This window comes from Enhydra lutris, unplaced genomic scaffold, assembly GCF_002288905.1.
Source record: "Enhydra lutris kenyoni isolate GAN:26980312 unplaced genomic scaffold, ASM228890v2 scaffoldscaffold37, whole genome shotgun sequence".
Lineage (NCBI taxonomy): Eukaryota > Metazoa > Chordata > Mammalia > Carnivora > Mustelidae > Enhydra > Enhydra lutris.
This window is the reverse complement of record NW_019154121.1, coordinates 17,417,674-17,439,613: the sequence shown is the minus strand read 5'-3', so window position 1 is coordinate 17,439,613 and position 21,940 is coordinate 17,417,674.

Below are 21,940 nucleotides of genomic sequence, written 5' to 3'. Positions count from 1 at the left end.
TAGGGGACCTTGTTTCATCTGGCCCCTTGAATTTAGCTAGACATCTGTCAAATCATTCTAAACACTTGTGAATTCAACCTGAGATATAAGAATTGCTGGAATTCAGGGCACCTGGGTGGCTCAGTGGGTTAAAGCCTCTGCCTTCAGCTCAGGTCATATCCCAAAGTCTGGGGATCGAGCCCCACATCGGGCTCTCTGCTCTGCGGGGAGCCTGCTTCCTCCTCTCTCTCTGCCTGCCTCCCTGCCTACTTGTGATCTCTGTCTGTCCAATAAATAAATAAAATCTTTAAAAAAAAAAAAGGAATTGCTGGAATTCTAGGAATAGAAAAGCAACCACTAAGAAAAAAAAAAAAAAAAGAAAGAAAAGCAACCACTTTTTGCAAGGTAAGAGGTGTAGAGAAGTGAATCTGTGGGAATATATTGGAAGATAAATGGTAGGGGGAGGAAGCATCTGTAAGCCAGCAACCAGAAAGCAATATAGCAGTGGAGCACAAAATCTGAACTTTTAGACATCTGCTCCAGTGACAGCTGTCCCTGCCTGAAAGGCATACAGGTCATGAAGTGGGGCAGAATCGTAGGTGGACAGTGTGGTCTCAGGATCCATGGGGTCACAGAAAGAATGGGGGTGGGGTGCCTAAGCCAACAGAGTTCCTAAGCATTGGAGCAGGGAACCTGGCTACAATCAGCAAGTCTGGGAGTGGGCTCTCAGCTCAGTTTGCCATAAACCATAAACCCCAGTGGGATTGGGCAACCACTCTCCATGCAGGGGTCTTCAATGGGCAAAAACATAGGGACCCTCCTCCTTCCATGGGGGGGGTGGGGTACACTCACAATTAATCAGGTGACATCTCTCCCTGGGGGGCCCTACAGGTGGTAGGCCTAAGGTGATCCTCTTTCCTCCCCTGGAAGGAGTGGCACAGGTGTGCCCTGCCAGAGTTTACAGAGTTTGGTGCACACAAAAGTGAAGACTGCTTTTTTCCCCTAAGGGTTTACTGAAGAGAAGGGCCCACGATCTTTCAGCTCCATGGCTGGAGAGCAGGGCACCACCATTTTTATTTTCATCATCTAAAGCAGTGTGGAAAGGCTTCAGGAAACAAAAGCCACATATAACAACCCAAAGCAATTTACACTGAGCCTAGCTGCCTGGCAAAGTTTAGTGCATATCTGCCAAGGCAAACACACCTGAGAATCAGTGCAGCAAGCCCCTCCCCCAGAAGACCTTCTGAAACATCAGGGGAATATCAAGTTTACAGAGCACACAGAACTGCAAAACTCCAGCACTAGAAGAAAACAGTATATATAATTTGAGGGGTTTTTCTCATGATTTTTTACATTTCAAGTTAAAGTTTTCATATTCTTTCTTTTTCCTCTTTAACTAGTTTCTTATTTTAGACTCTTTGTTTTAAGACTTTTTAACTTTCATTTTTACATTTATATTTTATAGACATATTCTTCATTTTTTGGTTCTCACTGTATTCAATTTTATTATTTTTTTATTTTTTTATTTTTTTTTTGCTTTCTTTACAATTTTCAGATTTAGTGTCTTCTAACAAACAGACCAAAATACACCTAGGACCAAGTGAATCACCCTGTTTAATCCACTTAAGAGATTATAGTCTCTCTTCTTCCCTTTTTCTTTTCCTTTTTCTCTTCTTTTTTTTTTTGTTTCTGACCACTTCGGATTTGTCTACTTTGTATTTCGCTTAAGTTGTGGTTGATATTCTTTATTTTATTCTCTCATTCGTTCATTCTTCTCTGGGCAAAATGACTATAAGGAGAAATTCTCAACAAAAGAAAAAACTGGGGCGGTAATACTCTCTGCCCCAGGGCTAATCAATATGTATGTAAGTAAAATGTCAGAGCTGGAATTCAGGATAATGATTATAAAGTTACTAGGTTGGTGTAAGAAGAGCATAAAGACACTAGAGAATTTCTTACTGCAGTCATAAAAGCTAATCAGGCCAAAATTTAAAATGTTTTAACTAAGCTTTAACTAAGCAGTCTAAAATGGATGCTCTAACAGGTTAAATGAGGCAGAAGAGAGAGTGATATAGAAGACAAGATGATGGAAAGGAAGGAAGCTGGGGAAAAGAGAGAAAAACAACTAATGGACCATGAAGGGAGGTTTTGAGAAATTGGCACTGCCATAAAAGTGAAACAATATTAGAATTATTGGGGTCCCAGAGGAAGAAGAGAGAGAAGTAAAGTATATTTGAACAAATCATAGCTGAGAACTTCCCTAGTCTGGGGAAGGAAACAGGCATTCAAGTTCAGGAGACAGAGAGAACCTCCCTCAAAAAAATAAAAATAGATCAACACCCCAACATATAAGAGTGAAGCTTGCAAATTTCAGAGATAAAGAGAAAATCCTGAAAGCAGCTCAAGACAAGAACACCTTAACCTACAGGTGTAGGAATATTAGACTGACAGCAGACCTATCCAGAGAGACTTGGCAGGCCAGAAAGGGCTGGCAAGATATATTGAGGGTACTAAATGAGAAGAAGATGCAGCCAAGAATTCTTTATCCAGCAAGGCTAACATTCAGAATGGAAGGAGAGATAAAGAGTTTCCAGGACAAACAGAAACTAAAAGAATTTGTGATCACTAAACCAGTCCTGCAAGAAATATTAAAGGGTCTCCTATAAAAAAAGAGAAAGTCCAAAAGTAACACAGACCAGAAAGAAACAGAGACAATCTACAAAACATGGACTTTATAGGTAATACAACCAATATCTTTCAATAGTTCCCTTTGATGTAAATGGGCTAAATGCTCTGATCAAAAGGCACAGTGTATCAAGTTGGATTAAAAAAAAAAGCAAGACCCATCCATATGCTGTCTACAAGAGACTCATTTTAGACCTAAAGACTCCTCCAGATTGAAAGTGAGGGGGTAGAGAACCATTTATTATGCTAACGGACATCAAAAGAAAGCTGTGGTGGCAATCCTCATATCAGACAAATTAGATTTTAAACCAAAGACTATAATAAGGAATGAAAAGGGATACAATATCATACTTAAAGCATCTATCCAACAAGAAGATCTAACAATTATAAATATTTATGCTCCTAACTTGGGAACAGCCAATTATATCAACCAATTAATAACCAGACTAAAGAAACACATTGATAATAATACAATAATAGTAGGGGACTTTAAGACCTCCCCCACTGAAATGGACAGATCATCTAAGCAAAAGGTCAACAAGGAAATAAAGGCTTTAAATGATACATTGGACCAGATGGACATCACAGATATATTCAGAACATTCCATCACAAAGCAACAGAATACATATTCTTCTCTGGTGCACATGGAACATTCTCCAGAATAGATCACATCCTGGGTCACAAAACTGGTACCAAAAGACTGGGATCATTCCCTGCATATTTTCAGAGCACAATGCTTTGAAACTAGAACTCAAGCACAAGAGGAAAGTTGGAAAGAATTCAAATACATGGAGGCTAAAGAGCATCCTAGTAAAGAATGAATCGGTCAACCAGGAGATTAAAGAAGAATTTTAAAAATTCATGGAAACAAGGGGGTAGGAGAAGAGTAAATGAAACAAGATGGGATTGGGAGGGAGACAAACCATAAGTGACTCGTAATCTCACAAAACAAACTGAGGGTTAATGGGGGGAGGGGGGTTGGGGGGGATTATGGACATTGGGGAGGGTATGTGCTATGGTGAGTGCTGTGAAGTGTGTAAACCTGGAGATTCACAGACCTGTACCCCTGGGGATAAAAATATATTATATGTTTATAAAAAATAAAATAAAAAAATTAAAAAAAAATTTCATGGAAACAAATGAAAATGAAAACACAGCTGTTCAAATCCTTTGGGATACTAAAAAGTTGATCATAAAAGGAAAGTTCATCACAATACAAGCCTTTCTCAAAAAATTAGAAAAATCTCAAATACACAAGCTAACCTTACAACTAAAGGAGCTGGAGAAAAAAACAGCAAATAGAGCCTAAACCACATAAGAGAAGATAAATAATACCAGAGCAGAAATCAATGAACTAGAAACCAAAAGAACAGTAGAACACATCAATGAAATTAGAAGCTGGTTCTGTGAAAGAATAAGATCAATAAACCCCTAGCCAGACTTATCAGAAAAGAAACAGAGAGAGAGAGAGAGAGAGAGAGAGAGAGAGAAAGGACCCAAATTAATAAAATCATAAATGAAAGAGGAGCAATCACAACCAACACCAGGGAAATACAACCTTAAGAACATATTATGAGCAATTATATGCCAACAAATTAGGCAATCTGGAAGAAATGGATGCAGTCCTGGAAACTTATAAACTACCAAAAGTGAAACAGGAAGAAATAGAAAACCTGAACAGACCCATAACCAGCAAGGAAATTGAAGCAGTCATCAAAAATCTCCCAACAAACAAGAGTCCATGGTCAGATGACTTCCCAGGGGAATTCTACCAAACATTTAAAGAAGAACTAATACCTATTCTTCTGAAGCCATTTAAAAAAATATAAAGGGAAAGAGAACTTCCGAACTCTTTTTATGAGGCCAGCATTACCTTGATCCCAAAACTAGATAAAGGCCCCACCAAAAAGGAGAATTACAAACCAATATCCCTGATGAACATGGATGCCAAAATTCTCACCAAGATACTGGCCCATAGGATCCACCAGTACATTATAAGGATTATTCAGCACAACCAAATAGGGTTTATGCCTGGGTTGATTCAACATTTTCAAATCAATCAATGTGAAACATCACATTAATAAAAGAAAGGACAAGAAACATATGATCCTCTCAACTGATACAGAAAAAGCATTTGACAAAATACAGCATCTTTTCTTGATTAAAACGCTCCACAGTGTATGGATAGAGGGAACATACCTCAGTATCATAAAACCCATCTATGAAAATCCCACAGTGAATGTCATTCTCAATGGGGAAGAACTGAGAACTACTCCCCTAAGGTCAGAAACACTACAGGGATATCCACCTTCACTACTGTTTCTCAACATAGTACTAAAAGTCCTAGCCTCAGCAATCAGACAACAAAAACAAATCAAAGGCAATCATATTGGCAAAGAGGTCAAACTCTCACTTTTCACAGACAACATGATACCTTATGTGGAAAACCCAAAAGACTTCATCCCAAAATTTCTAGAACTTATACAGGAATTCAGCAATGTGGCAGGATATAAAATCAATGCACAGAAATCATTTGCATTTCTGTATACTAACAATGAGACAGAAGAAAGAGAAATTAACAAGTCAATCCCATTTACAATTATACCAAAAACCATAAGATAATTAGGAATAAACCTAACCAAAGAGATAAAGGATCTGGATTCTAAAAACTACAGAACTTTTATGAAAGAAATTGAGAAAGACACAAGGAGATGGAAAAACATTCCATGCTCATGGATTGAAAGAATGTTGTTAAAATGTCTATGCTTCCAAGAGCAATCTATACCCAATGCAATCCCTATCAAAATAACATTGATATTTTTCACAGAGCTGGAAATAAACAATCCTAAAATTTGTATGGAACCAGAAAAGACCCTGAATAGTCAGAAGAATGTTGAAAAAGAAACCAAAGCTGATAGCATCATAATGCCAGTCTTCAAGCTCTATTACAAAGCTGTAATCATCAAGACAGTATGGTACTGGAACAAAAACAGACACCCACATCAATGGAACAGAAAAGAGAACCCAGAAATGGACCATCAACTCTGTGATCAACTCATCTTCAACAAAGCAGGAGAAACTATCCAACGGAAAAAGAACAGTCTCTTCAATAAATGGTGCTGGGAAAATTGGACAATCACATGTAAAATAATGAAACTGGGCAATTTTCTTTCACCAGACACAAAAATAAATTCAAAATGGATGAAAAACATAAATGTGAGATAGGAATCCACAAAATCCTAGAGAAGAACACAGGCAGTAACCACTTTGACCTCAGCAGCAGCAAATTCTTGCTAGACATTTCTTCAAAGGCAAGGGAAACAAAAGCAAAAATGGAGTAGTGGGACTTCATCAAGATAAAGATCTTCTGCACAGCAAAGGAAACAGTCAACAAAACTAAAAAGCAACCTATGGAATGGGAGAAGGTATTTGTAAATGACATATCAGATAAAGGGCTAGTATCCGGAATCTATAAAGACCTTCTGAAACTCAACACCCAAAAGACAAATAATCCACTCAAGAAATGGGCAGAAGACATGAACAGACATTTCTCCAAAGAAGACATACAAACGGCCAACAGACATGAAAAAAAATGCTCCATATCAGTTGGTATCAGGGAAATACAAATTGAACCACAATGTGATACCACCTGACACCAGTTAGAATGGCTAAAATTAACAAGACAGGGAACAACAAATGTTGGCATGGATGCGGAAAAAAGGGAACCCTCTTACACTGTTGGTGGGAATGCAAGCTGGTACAGCCATTCTGGAAAATAGTATGGAGTTTCCTCAAGAAGTTAAAAATAGAGCTACCCTATAACCCACAATTGTACTACTAGGTATTTGCCCCAAAGACACAGATGTAGTGATCCAAAGGGGCAACTTCACCCCAATATTTATAGCAGCAATGTCCACAATAGCCAAACATGGAAAGAGCCAAGATGTCTATCAACAGATGGATGGATAAAGAAGATTATATATATATATATATATATATATATATATATATATATATATATATATATAAATTATATGGTAAGTATTCATCTTTTCTGATGGCTGAATAATATTCTATTTTATATATATAATATATATATTATGTCAGTATGGATATATATTATATATATATATATTATATCAGTATGGACATCAGTATGGATGGAACTGAAGGGTATTATGCTGAGCAAAATAAGTCAGAGAAAGACATTATCATTTGCTTTCAGTCATATGTGGAATATAAGAAACAGTGCAGAGGATCTAGGGAAAGGGAGGGAAAACTGAAGAGAAGGTCATCAGAGAGGGAGAAAAACAATGAAAGACTCTTAACTATAGGAAACAAACTGAGGGTTGCTGGAGGGAGGTGGATGTGTGATGGGGTAATTGGGTGATGGGCATTAAGGAGGACATGTGATGTGACAAACACTGGGTGTTATATGCAACTGATGAATTATTAAACACTACATCTGAAACTAATGATATACTATATGTTGGCTAATTTAATCTAAATTGAAAAAAAAAAAAGAAGTGTCATGGCTGTACAACAGACATTTCTTGAATACACACATTGTGCCCAGGAAGATTAAAGCAGGAATGAGATATGTGCTGGCAGAACTCAAGTCCCTCAAGGGACACTGTAAGTGTGCAGAGCACTTGAGGGCTCCCTGAGATCCTCACTAAAGCCATAGCAGTAGCTGAGCTGGGAATTCTTTCCTCAATTTTACAGTCAAGAAAACCAAGTTTGAAAAAGATGACTTCTCAAAGTTACACAGTAAAGACTAGAAAAGCTGGAAAGGATAGCCCTTTATTGTCTTTTGCTTCTTAAAGACTGTCTTTCTTATAAAATCCCTGAGTATAGTGTAATCAACATCTCTGGGTTTTTCCTCTTTTAACTTCTGTCTCATAATAGCAGCACCTAATTTCTCTTTAAGGAACAACACTATCCCATCCCATCAGCCATGGTGAGACCACACCATATACCACAACATTAGGATCCTGATCCAAGTTGCCAAATTGGGGTATACTATCAAAACTAGATTTTCTCACAGAAGGGCACATGACCCAGGAAAGACAAATCAATGTTTTGGAGAATATTGATAGAGATGTTACAAGAGAGGCCTTCTTTATTGTTAAGATTGTAAACACTGAAAGCTATCTAAATTTCTAGCTTTCAAAATTACCTTTACAACCAGGGGGAGAGAAAGAGACATTGCCTGGAAATGAAGCCAGCACAGAAGAAAAGAGAGATCAAGGAGTGAGAGATGGAAGGAGGGAGCGATGAATGGTAGGAGAGAAGAGAGAGGGAGCAGGAGGCAGAATTACCGCGAGGCCCTAGATCCAGCTACTGCTGACGGGAGCACTGACCACCTTAGACTACCCAGTTATGAGAAACACTACATTTTCTTCCTGTCACTTCCAACCAAAAGACTTTTTACAAATGCTATACTATATAACTTTCAGATGTGTCTATATATGTATCTGTGGATATAATATTAATATAGCAATAGATTTTAGTCAGTATAAAGAAATGTTTTAAAAGAACCATTTCTTTGAGCTACATAGTGAATAACAGACTGAGAAATTATACTGACATCATGCAATAGTAAATGGCCTCCAAAAGATGGACTTCCAAATTCAGCTCCATAGACAGAGAATTTGGTGCAAGAGCCAGCTCAATCGTTCACCAGCTCAGCCACACTGAACAAAAATTTTAACGGGTCCACTCCTCGTCTGCAAAATAGAACATGTGCTTGCCGCTCTCACACACTAGTTGTGAGCATTTTTAGGGAAAAGATGTGAAGGTTCTACATAACTTGAAAAATACTGTATAGTTACAAGGGATTCATTACTGCAGTTACAGAGCCTGCTGGACTACTTACTCTTTGCAGAAGTCTGGATGTGTGTCTGTGTCTACACAGATGAGAGTTGGGTGGGCGTAAATGCAGAATGAAGTAGCATTTCAATGATTACTCCCTCTTGTCACTTTAGCTTTAGTGGGTAAGTACTCTGAGATGTTTGTTGGTTTGCAGTGGATTCCTGGGTGATTTCCCCAACAAGCATCATAGCAGAAATACAATAATGGACTATGACGGACTAAGAGTTAAAGCTGTCTGGACTGTTCAATACAAAGCCCAGCTCTATATATATTCTATTTCATCCTTGAATGCAAATGCTCCTGACAGCATGTCTAGTGGCTTTTAAAGGTTCTGCAAAATGCATGATGTCTGTTAAACTCTGCTTCTTTGAAATTCCAGGTTACTAAGATCCATAACCTGGGTATCACCCTCTCTTCTTTGACCCCCTATCTCATCAAACTGTCAGCCTTGCCAATCCCACCTTATCCCTCCTACCTCATTAGCATTGCCAATTCATGAATTCAGTCCTTCATCACTTCATGGTCCCAACACAAGAATGATGTTTCTAAAACAAGTATCTGACCATGATATTCCCTAGCTAAAAACTCTTGAATAACTCCCTACTATTTACCAAATTAATTTTCTAGTATCTTAACAAGACTCTTCATGAGTTTGCACTCACCTTTCTCCAGTCTTTTTCTTTCTTCTTACCCCACATGCACCTTATGTTCTACCATGTCAAAATATTATTTCAAACTTCTCAAAATTTGCTCTCTCATATCTCTTTGCCCTTGCACAGGATGTTTTTTCCTTCAATTTTTTATTTAAATTCTAGTCAATTAACATATGATGTAACATTGGTTTCAGGAGTAGAATTTAGGGATTCATCACTTACACCTAATACCCAGTGCTTATCACAAGTCCCCTCCCTAATGCCCATCACTTATCTTGCCCCATCCCTACCCACCTCCCTTCATCAACCTTCAGGTTCTTCTCTATAGGTAAGAATCTCTTATGGTGGGGTACCTGAGTGGCTTAGTTGGTTAAGTGCCTGCCTTCAGCTCAGGTCATGATCTGGAGTCCAGGGACTGAGACCCGTATCAGGCTCCCTGCTTAGTGGGTAGCCTGATTCTACCTCTCCTCCCTGCTCATGCTCTCTCTTGCTATCTGTCTCTCTCTCCCTCTCTCTTGTTCTAATAAATAAATAAATAAAATATTTTTTAAAAAATTTTTAATAAGAGTCTCTTATGGTTTGCCTCCCTTGCTTTTTCCCTGTCCCCTATGTTCATCTGTTTTGTTTCTTAAATTCCACATAAGTGAAATCATCATGTCTTCCTCTGATTTATCCCTAGACTCCAGACTTGTACATTCAACTGGCAACTTGATACCTCCTCAGATTCCTCCCTTACACCTTCAACCAGATATCTAATAAACATCCTAAATTTAATGTAGTTAAAATAGAAATTCTGATTCTATCTCTTCCCCAAAATCTGTTCTCCCTGGGTCTTCCCCATCTCTACGAACAGCACTTGTTATTATCAAATACTGTTCTTGTTTATAGTCCATTTCCTCCTAGGAAATGTAAGCCCAACAAGAGCAGGGACCTTGGTTGTTGCTTCATTACTCTATGCTCAGCAACTAGAACTATAGCTGGCATGTAATAAGAATATCATAAATAAATACCTTCTACTACTATCTCCTGAAAGCTTCCAAGTGGCAGAGAATTTTTGTCATACTGCTGGTTTTCCAACTAATTCCACTGTGACAATGACCTGAACAATTTGCTGGTTTGACCAGTTGTGTCTACAGTCATCAGGGGCTCAGTATCTTCCTTTTCTCCCAGTGGTTAATGTAATTCACATTAAGAAAAGTCTTATCATTGATTCCATTCATTTTAACAATGAAGGAAAAGCTACCCTTGAATTCCATAAACCCTTATTCAATTTAGAAAGACAGACATACCTAGATACCCCTTATGGAAGGCATATTAGAAGTCTGACAGAGGTAAACAACCATTGTATAGGGTATGAGAGCAAAGTGGGAGGAAGTGGGAGTGGGAGTCTAAAGGAAAGTAGCATTGAGCTAGATGTAGTTTGGTGGTGAGGACAAGAAGGATGGCATTGCAAACAGAGATACAAATTAAACAAAGCCACATTTATGAAGGAATTTCAGGAGCTTTCAAGGACAGGTCGTAGTGGTCTAGGCCTGGAGCTCAGGGTACACAACTAGAGAGAAGTTTAGAACAGTTCATGGATTACAGGGTAAGCATATATTCTGAACAAAGAACACATAGGAACTGATAAAGCGTAACAGTCATGAGCATGAACTTTGCCATCAGAATATCTGGGTTTCAATTCTGACTCTATCATGTCCTACTCCTATGACCTTGTTACATAAATTAATATACATTGCATCCAAAATTGAAATGGTAGTAATATCTGCCTCAGAGGGCCCTTGTAAGGATTAAATGAAATAATAAGCTAAAGCTTCTGCAACATGTCAATTCTTTTAAAACTTTAGATATTTTTAATATTATCATTGTCTAGAAACATTTTTGCTGGGTTTAAATGTTTCATATAATTAAAAGAGTATGAGTATTAAATTCTTTCTGTGGTCTATTTAATAAACCATTTTTATCTAAAGTATAAAATAAAATTGAATCCATGTTCATGTAGAAAATACTGTATTTAGTGTACAAGGGAAGAGAGGGAAGTACATTGAAAGTAATAATGGTGAAAATCTTTTTAAAAACACAGTTTTCTGAGTAGTTACATTGCCTTGAATTGTATGCCAAACCCAAATAATTCCTAGTTCTTAGTTGCCCCATTTCCCCAAATCAAGAACCAAGCCAAATCAACTCAAATCACAAATGTTTTCCCATAATATAAAGAAACTACCCCTTCCACTTATAACAGGTGGGGAAAGAGGAAGCCAGAACTTCAGAGGAGTTTACTCAAAGAAAAGTTTACTCAAAAGAAAAGCTTGCTTTTTCTAGTATAGGAAGAGAGTGGGGATTTCTATTTAAAAGGAAGGGGAAGCAGGCAGATGGCATGTCAAAAAGCCAACATCTTGGGGGCAGAAAATATGGGTTGTGCTCTGTTCTCCATTTGGAACTTAAAGACAACAGTGAGAGCAAATCCCTTAGCAACATGGGGTAAAAAGTCACACAATTAGTTTAGGTGGAAGAGAGCCTGAATTAGCATTTCCAAAGTTCTCTCAACTTCGATGCTGTAAGGAATCCAGAAGTTTCCCCTTGGACCATAGAGTACGTGGCTGGAGCAAATTAACTCTATAGATGAGGGCTACAAAAGAGCTGTCCAACCAGACTTAACCAGGAGCATCCTCATTACTAGTGAAAAGGGGTGGAGTTAGCAAGGGGGCAGAAGAAACACCAGACCCTGCTGGAGGCTGGAGAATAGACAAGTTTTCCAGTCATAAATTTTGTCCTCTATGCCAATGGCCAGGCAAAAAAAAAAAAAAAAAAAAAAATGTTGCCATGTTGACAAGAAGAACCAGAGAGCAGTAGAGGGGCCTGCATGTGGGGAGGCAGGTCCCTTCCAGCTGTTGCAACAGCAGCATCAGTCCCAATTTCACACTTCAAGAATATCTTGGAGAAAAGCAGGGAGGAAGCTGGATTTAAGAGGGGCATTATCCAAAATGACTGAAACATCCAAAAGCCATGGTTTAAAATGGAAAGTACTGAGAGAGATATTAATAATTAGAAATTTTGAATACTCCTCCCCACCACTCACCCTTCTTTCTAGCTTCCCAACAACATGGGGCTTTGGAGCAGGATCAAATAAGTTATAAAAAATAAAATCATATATTCTTAGAGTAATAGTGAGAATACAATCATGATCCCAGAACACATGCAATATCCCATCTATTTTTTACAACAGGTTTGTAAGATAGACACTATTACCCTATTTTAGAGATGAGTAAAGTGAAGCTTAATGATTTTAAGTAAGTTGCCCAAAGTCCATAGCCTGGACTCCATTCTGTATGTGACTAATGCCAAAGTCCCCTTTTTAGCCACCATACCAAGCCGAAGGTTGAAGTCCAACTGAGAAAGATACTGAGTATCAGTCTATGGACTCCAGGTTCCACTTACAAATGGAAAGAAAGAAAAGGTTTTGCAAACAAAAGGGGGATTATTATATTTTAAGTTTAGAAGAATTGTTCTCGTGGCAATGTATGAGGAGATTGAGCAGGTGGAGACTGATGTATCAAGTCCACCAAAGAAGTTTACATAAAGTAGAGTGAGAATTAAAATTCAGGCCTATTTGATGTAAAAGTCAGTGAATTTTCCTCTAGGCCAATCTTCCTCACCAACACGACCTCCAAATTTGGTGACGGAAGGAATGCAATTATAGTAGTACCATATATTGAGTGATGGGAGGCATGTCAGTATAGAAAGAAAATATTAAAATGGCTTCTTTTGATATGTGTCTTCTATAATAGCAATCTCCTTGAAAATAAACAGGATACTGTAAATTCCAAGAAACCATTTCCAAACCTCTTAGTACTTGAAAAGAACATCATCATTATTATAATGTATGCCTTTTCTCAGTATGACTCTGTTGGCATTGCCTAAATTACTTTTAAACTTTAAAACATGAAAGTCCTATTTAACACAGTTCATGAATTGAATGGAAAGTTTTTGTAAAATTCTTGCAATCACTTTGAAAAGGTAGAAAATATCTTGAACAGATAGATGAGCTGATTTCATCTAAGCCCTACGAAATGAGCCTTTGCAGTTATTTATGAAGTCAAGACATATACAATGAGAAGTATAAACAGCAAAGCAAAGGATTTTGATAAATTAATCATTTGGTTCAATTCAATCCAATTAAAAAACCTGTTATCGAACATCTACTTGATGCAGGGCACTCTACTAGGTAATAGAATTATAAGAAGGCCATTGAAAGCTGAGCTGCAGACAAGGGGGCATTACTATACAAGTACACTTTCTTCAAATGTTTCCAGATGGCCACCTCTGAGCCTTCCCACTATCCTGCTGTACATCTGAACATGCTCCCTCAAGAATATGCTATATCCTTCTTAAAATCATAGCTCCCAGATGTGAATGCAATGATCCCAAGTTGTGGTCAGTTTAAAATGAGTAGAAAAGCACCATAACCACCTCTACTTTGAACATTATAAAAATTAATGTGGCCTAAGATGATAAATGTATTTTGTTTTACTTTGCTTTGCTTTCAACAGCATGCACCATTTACTGACTCTTATAGTCTGAGCAAGTTTTGTTCAAGAAATAAATGTTTTTAATTAACAACAAAAAAATGAAATTCTGGTGTTTTCCAAAGTCTTTAAGAAATACTGAAAAGAAGACTTCCTCTTTCAGACTGTGACTAGAGTTAAAGAGGTTTCAGAATCACAGCATGACTTCCTAAATAGAGAAGACAGCTAAAATGTTTTCTCTTCAGTGATTCAAGAGGAACTGAGCAACTGTCTGAAGAACAAATCTATCCTCAGAGTAGCAGTTCTTTTCTTCCCCATTCATTTTCATTCTATCTGCATCACAAAGTGGATATAACACTTAAGGGCAAGTTCTCTGATTAAAATGGAAAGGTTTTTCAGGGAAGAAATGCTTGTATTGGGATCACAATTTTTTAAAGAAAAATAAATGAACAACTCACGGATGGATCTGTGATGCTAGTTTCTGAATTGAGATTTTCTGAGATTTTTGTCAGGGTTTGTTAAAAGGCTTTGATATATGAGAAAGAGCTAATTCTTGTGCACTGTGGCTCCTTCTTAGGACACTGTCTTAATAAAAAAGAGTGTGCTTTTTGTCCCCAAGTGGGTAGTAGAATTACTATGTACTAGTAATGCTATGAATTAGTAATATTATGAACTAGTACTGCACAGAGGATTAGCCTCATGATCTGTGAGGACAAAGACAAAAGAAGCACCTAAATGATTTTGTAAGAGAATTAATTTCAAATCCTTAATAGTAAGCAGGCAAATTAATAAATAGAAGAATAAGGTTACTAAATTAAGGGAAAACTTTTAGAACCAAAAGAGTAGCTTTCCCTTTATATTCAGAATTAAAATAAATATTGAAGATATTCTTTAACTAGACCAATCGTGTGGTAATTTTTCCTCAGATCCAAATTTCAAGAGTTAAATATTTATTGAGTACCTACTTAGGGCCAGGAAATAGCTTTGGAATACAAAGAAAAATAAGACACATTTCCTGGCCCCTTGTAGCTCTAATTTGAGAGTGATACAAAATCAACAAATAATAACATATTTGCCAGTAAGTGTATCTGGACCCAAAGGTTCTTATATTTTCATTTTTTAAAAGATTTTATTTTTTCATTTATTTATTTGAGAGAGAGAAGAGCAGAAGAAGGGGAAGGGCAGAGGGGGAAGGAGAGGGAGAGAATCTCAAGCAGACTCTACACCTAGCATGGAGCCCACATGGGACTTGATCTCACGACCCCAAGATGATGACTGGAACAGAAACCAAGAGTCAGATGCTTAACCAACTGAGCCACCCAGGTAACCCCCCAAAGGCTCTTTTCATGAAAAATCTATGCAGTTTGTCTTCAGGCTTCTCTGCCTTTTCTTTTCTATAATATTTTCCTGTTCTCAACCATTATCTTACCACACAGACTGCCAAAGTTCTTAATTGCTGACATGGGAGAATTTGACCTCCACATGAAGAACAGACCTTAAATTTTCAGTCACAATTCCCATGCTCTAATCCTGGATTTATCACCTGTAAGCTATGTGATTCTGAGTGAGTTATTTCTTCTATGTAGACCTCAGTTTCCACATTTGTAAAATGGAGTGAGAGTCTGAAGAGTCTTCAGGAGTCTTCCAGGTCTGAGATTTCCATGGTGTGCTCTGCACCTGCCAGGGGCATTTGAAGGGAAATAGCAACACTTGACCAAGAGCAGAAACTCTCTAATAACAGAATTTCAGATACTGGGCTGCCCCTTGGGGAAATAGAGATATTTGAGGCTGAGGGTGGTAGGTCTATTTAATTCCAACACATTCAAGAGCCATTTGAAGGGGTCCATAATGAGCCACATGAAGAAGGAACTTCAGAGTTCTAGAACCTTTCTTTCAGTGGGAGAAAGATCGTAAGGAGATGTTGGTTATATAGAAAATTATGTACTGAGAGAAAGGAAAGCACAAGGCATCGTATGAATGCAGAGAATTCTAACAATCTAGAATTTCAGCAAAGGCTTCCCAAAGCCCATGACAATTAAGCTGAAGCAAGGAAAACAAGGGAAGAAAATCTGAAAAGAAAAAAGGGTGAGTGGGAATGTCTACCAGGCAGAAGCAGCAATAGATGAAAGCAGTTCAAATTAGCAGGACGCCTGTAGAAACTGAAAATTGCAGCTAGAGACCAAGGTCTACATTGCAAAGAAGCAGAACCTAAGTTGAAGATGGAAAAGTGACAAGGACCCAGAAAATTGAGGGCCTTGTGTTTCATTCCAAGGATTTGAGACATTTTCCTGTGACTCTCAAAGGACAATTAAAAGGTTTAAGCAGAAATGGGTCATCCATAAGTAACACCTCCCTCAACCACACCTTGGACCAGCTCATCTCTCTTACATAAACTTACAGTGTGGGGTCAGAATGCATACACTTTCCAGTCTATTCTTGAAGATTTTCTAAGCTGCACCTTCCATAACCATGTCCCTTAGATGCCATGCTACGCAGACCCCAGGATAATTCATTCTGTACAAGCTAAGCATTTCTGCATGGGCTGCTTCCCAAGCAAGACAGCCAAAAGCTGCCACACAAGCTCGGAACAAACTGCAGTTCCTGAATTATTCAGGGCACTATTAAAATGAGACTCACGACTCACAGGGCAAATTAATTTTAATTTTTAAACAGGCAACATTTTAAACTGTTCATTTCCTTGAAATGTATCTGTCCTGGCATTTTTATCATCAAAAGAGTAAGTAAAACTCATAGTGGAAAGACGAAAAGAGCCAGGATGCTGTAAACGAGGACTCGCTCGTGTCCAGGAAAGACCCTCTGGAGTGAGCAAGAGCCACATCATCTCTTCTCAGAGGGTATGTATCTTGAAAATCCTGTGTCAATCTAAGAAATCCAGTAGTGGAAAATTTGCTTTCCCTCTGCTTTTGTCATAATGACATGTGGTCAGCAGCCTGAAACTCTAGTACCTTGGTCACTGTGCTTTAACTCAAAGGCCTACGGTATGGGGGCCTGAGAATATTCATCTGAACTGTAAATTCTCTCAACAAGGGCTATGTGTTGCTGTCCTTTGTTCAGGCTCCAGCACCTGAAGCACAGTTGTTCCTTTAAGCCTCACTGTACTGAGCTGAATTTCATATGGAAAATCCTTTCAAACAGGGGATGTCCTTTATGTTTTTCCCTTTCTTCTATACTGCCTTTGCTCTCTATGACTGGTAATTTAAGTGCCTTTGGGATGCCCAGTGACCCCAGGAACAAAATCAAATGCACCACTGCTACCTAAACTTAGCCTTGAAAATGACCAGATTCTGACTTCCCTGTCATTCAGACATTCAAGATCAGTGTGGCTACCACGCATAAATTGAAAGTAAGGAGGCCAAGTTGGAAGATTGGGTGAGACTGGTACCCAGGCTTTCTCCCTCCTGGTCTGGGTTTTTACCACCACACTCCATGGCCTGATGGAATTAGAAAGTCTCTCAGGTTCCCACCTGGCTTCCTTCTCCACTCTCTCCCTTCCTGATTGCTGGGAATCAGAAAATAAGTGAATATTTTTGGAATCCCTCACTATAGGCCCACCACTCTGAAAGGCAAATTTTATACACTATAATATTATTGAATCCTTTCAATAAGCGTATGAGGAATATTTTTTTTAACTGACATATAATTGACAATACTGTATTCATATCAGGTGTGCAATATAATGATTCAATATTGGTATATATTGTAAAATGATCACTACCATAAGTTTAGTTAATATACTTAACACACTTAGTTGCAAAAGTTTGTTTCTTGTGACGAAAATTTTAAAGATCTATTTTCTTAGGATTTCAAATGTACAGTACTGTATTGTTAATTATAATCATGTTGTGTATTACATCTTCAAGACTTATTTATCTTATAACTGGAAGTTTGTAGCTCTTAACGCCTTTCACCCATTTCTCCCACCCCTATCCCCTGCCTTAGGAAACTACCAATCAGTTCTCTGCATTATGAGCTTGTTTTCTGTTGTTGCTTTAAGACTCCACATATAAGTGAGATCATACAGCATTCCTCTCTCTCTGACTCATTTCTTTTTTTTTTTTTTTAAGATTTTACTTATTTATTTGACAGAGAAAGACAGTGAGAGAAGGAATACAAGCAGGAGGACTGGGAGAGGGAGAAGCAGGCTTCCTGCTGAGCAGAGAGTCCAAGCAGCCTGATCCCAGGACCCTGGGATCATGACCTGAGCTGAAGGCAAACGGTTAACAACTGAGCTGCCCTGGTGCCCCTCTCTGATTCATTTCACTTAGCATAATGCCAGGAATTTTTTTTTATACCTATTTGCATCTAAGAAAATGTTGAGGCTAGATAGGATTAAATAGCAAACTGAAGGTCACACAGAAAACCAGTGGTAGTACTAAGTAGTATTAGATTAAAATCCTCATCTGACTCCAAAGTTTTTGTTCTTTCTACTATACTGAGAAGGAATTGAGTAGGTTGGAATGAACGTTTTGAGTGAGCAAGGAGTCTTCCATTTCACAGCCTTTGTGATATTTCTTAGGCTTGCAGCCCATGTGTTATTTCTTGAAACTGGTGTCCTCACCAGTAGGCAGATAGGATATCTCATCTCATTCTCTGCCCATCTGTAACCCATCACAATTTCTCAGACTCATCAAAGCTCTGCCAGTGGCCAAAAAGGCAGCTCTGTTCAGTTCTGTTCCACCCATTCTCAGTGATGGTCTCATTTCCATGCTCCTGACAATGTCTTAACTAAGGATCTCATCACCTCTCTTACTTGACAGCTTCCTCGTTCTTCATTTGTCTTTCTTGTCTCCTATCTCTTCCTCTTCCAATCCATACTCCACATGGATTTCGAAGATCTGTCTCCAAAATGTAAATATGAGTATGTCATTCATCAGCTTAAAACCCCTCACCTACCTGATCACAACCAAATTGTAAGCAGGATATACAAGACCCTTCATGCTCTGGTTTCTGACTCCTTCCTTATCCCTTGCTACGCTCCCCACCCTCACTCTTAAATCCTATGCTCCAACCCTACTTAAATATTGCCATTTCCCATTCTGTGCACACCTGTAAATTTTACACATATACTGAAACACACACAGACACACAGACACACACATACACATACACACACATCTCCAACTAGTGAACTCCTAACCTAGATTAAGTGTAGTTCTTCAACGAAGCCTCCCATGATCATTGCAGAAGTTTATCACTCATTTCTGGGCACCTACCATTCTTGGTACATTCTTAAATTATGAAACCCATCCCATATCAATCTGTCATTTCAGAACTCTCTTTACTTTTCTTAGCCTGTGTGTTCTTTAAAAGAAAAGAAACTATGTCTTAATCATCTTTAAATCCCAGTTTAAACACACTGGGCATTCAACAAACATTTGAGGAACAAACGGGTTGAAAAAATTGTTTAATATTTAATATATCAAGGATTTGAATCAGGTTAGCTGAAATCTATACTCAGTACCCTCAGTAACTTTTCGTGTTAAAAATCAATCAGTTTTCTGAATATCATTTTCATTTCCCATTTAAACCATTTCTGTATGGAAAAATGTGCTAACCAGCTAATAGCTCTCCTATAGTTATATTTATCTTTTAAATTAGCCTATGGGCCTTCTGATTTACACGTCAATCTTCTACGAACATGGTTAGTGTAAGTCAGTCATCATGAGGCTAACCTCTGACTTCACTGGGAAAACTGTCTGGAGTTAAAGTAAGCTAAGAACCAGCTTACAGAGCTTTGTTGAAGTGGGCAGTCAAGTTCTACCACTATAGAATTGCTCTTTAATTGAAATTTAAATAATGAGAGCTTAGCCACTGAGCCTTAAATTTGTTAATTTTAAAATAGAAAATTGGATTAGATCCTAAATCACACACTCAAATACCTGTTGTTAACCTAAATGAGTAAACTCTGCTGGGTTTTAGACAAAAAGAAGTTTGGTTGCATGTATGATTATCACAATCAATCATGATTTCTACCTAGTTACATTGCCCATTAAAACATAAGATGCTAAACAAAGCACAACCATAAGCCTTGTACAGACATCAGTCACCTGGTACAGCTCTTTTCTAACTCCAAGGACCGTAAAATGTTTTAAGACTACAATGCTGTGACTGCTATTTCTCTGAATTTCATTCTTTCTTTCATTTATTCACACAGAAGTAAGTATTGCAGGCACTGAAGTAGGGGCTGACAATACTGGTGTCAATAAACATGACCTTGCCTTCCATGGACACCAGGGTCTATTGGGAGAGATGGACTTTTAATTAATTAAAGACATTAAGTGGTATCAAAGGCAGTTTACAAAGAACAGTGGGAGTACAAGAAGTGATACTGTCTATGCACATGACAGTTTCCCTGGAAAGGTCAGAAAGACTTCACAGAGAAGGAGATATGTGAGTTGAATTCAGAAGGATAAATAAGAGATTTTCAGACAGGGCAAGGCATTCCAGGCAAGCTGAACAGCATGGATAAAGGCACTAAAAATTTAAAGGCCTCTGAATGGAAGAAGAAATGATCTCAGTACTCAATTACTCTTCTTAGACCAAAAACTGCAAGACATGAGGAGTGGAAAGGAAAGGAAAAATATTCTGTAATTCCACTGAGGACTGTCCCAGCCTCTTAAAGGACAGTAATCCCCACTACAAGCACCAACCATTCCTCACCTGCACTGCTCACTCAGTCTAGGTTTTCCCATTAAAGAAGTGAACAAGACATTTCTCATTACTGATGCACTGTATTCACACAGCAGCTTCCTTTCTCATGGGGAGCCACTCAGCTCGGCAACTAAGACCCTCCTCCTCAGAGGCCCTGGTGACTCAGAGACACTCTTCACTGAAAAGCCATCTGATCCATGTTAACTCTTTTTAGTAATAGATAGAGACTAGCCAGTTGATTTAACATATTCCTTAAATTGCCTCTAAACAAAATTAACATATTCCTTAAATTGCCTCTAAACAAAGTGAAGGATACAACCATTTACTAATAGGTTGTTCAACTTTGTATTTCCACTTTGGGTAACTTTCCATACCCTCAAGTTGAAGACGGCAAGTAAGAAGCAGAGAAAGGAATAACAAGAAGATCCACTGCTTACATCCACTTACTATGGTCTGGTTTTGACTTTAACTGCCTCACAATCATTAATTCATTCAATCCCCACTACAGCCCCATTAGGCAAGCCATTTAAAGATGAAGAAACTGAGACTCAGAAATCGTTTCTCACCTACTTGCTAAGTGATGAAAAGTGACATCTGAACCTAGGAGACGTGGCCGACTTTGCTCATAAGAACTATGATCCACTGCCTTGTGATACACTAGAAGCAATGGCTCTGTGAGACTGCTTCAGATGAATCATATAATGTAATCTCCATAACAGTTTAGCTTATGAATTGAAAGCTGAGACTTGGAGAAGAATAACTGGTCCAGCACCACAGAGCTGGTAAATAAAAGGGGTAAAATCTGATCTCAAGTCTGACTTTAACCTTATGCTACTGTATCTATCATTGTGTTAGGTAGGATTTTACACAGAAGGAAAAGTGGTTAACAAAGCAGTAAGCCTGACATCCCTGGATGATATTATTTGCATTTTAATTCCAATATCTGATAGAATTGAAAATACCTGAAATTGAGACTTCATTTAACAGTTTTACCTGGACCAGTAGTTGTGAAACAGAGTTCTTGAAACCCCAGGGTCTTCTTCAGTGGGGAAATTCTAAGTCTTTCACATAATCTCCTATATTAATCAGCTTTTGTTATAGTGGCAAACAACTAATTCTCAGGGCTTCTCAACAACAAAGGTTTATATCTCATTTACCTTGCATGTGGTCTGCACCATGGCATTACCAAAAAACTGTATCACCTCTAAAATTATAAATTCAGTCTCCTACTACCCAACCACAAACTCCTACCAGTCTTCCGGCTCATTTGCTTAGTAACCCCATATCAGTAATGACTTAACCTCATCGACATCACGAATCTACTTACCCTCTCTCTACACTCTCTCTAACTACTTGCTTTCTATCATGTAAACTCCATCCCTGATCCATGGCCAATGGTTATTATCAACGTCATATTAATAACTTTAATTCATTTGTCTCTGTGCCCCTTAATTGTGTTCATCCCAACCCTGAATGATCCTAACCTTCTGCTTCACTAATGCAGCTGAATTTGTTGACGAATATCATGTAACTAGAAAAATTGCTCTTAG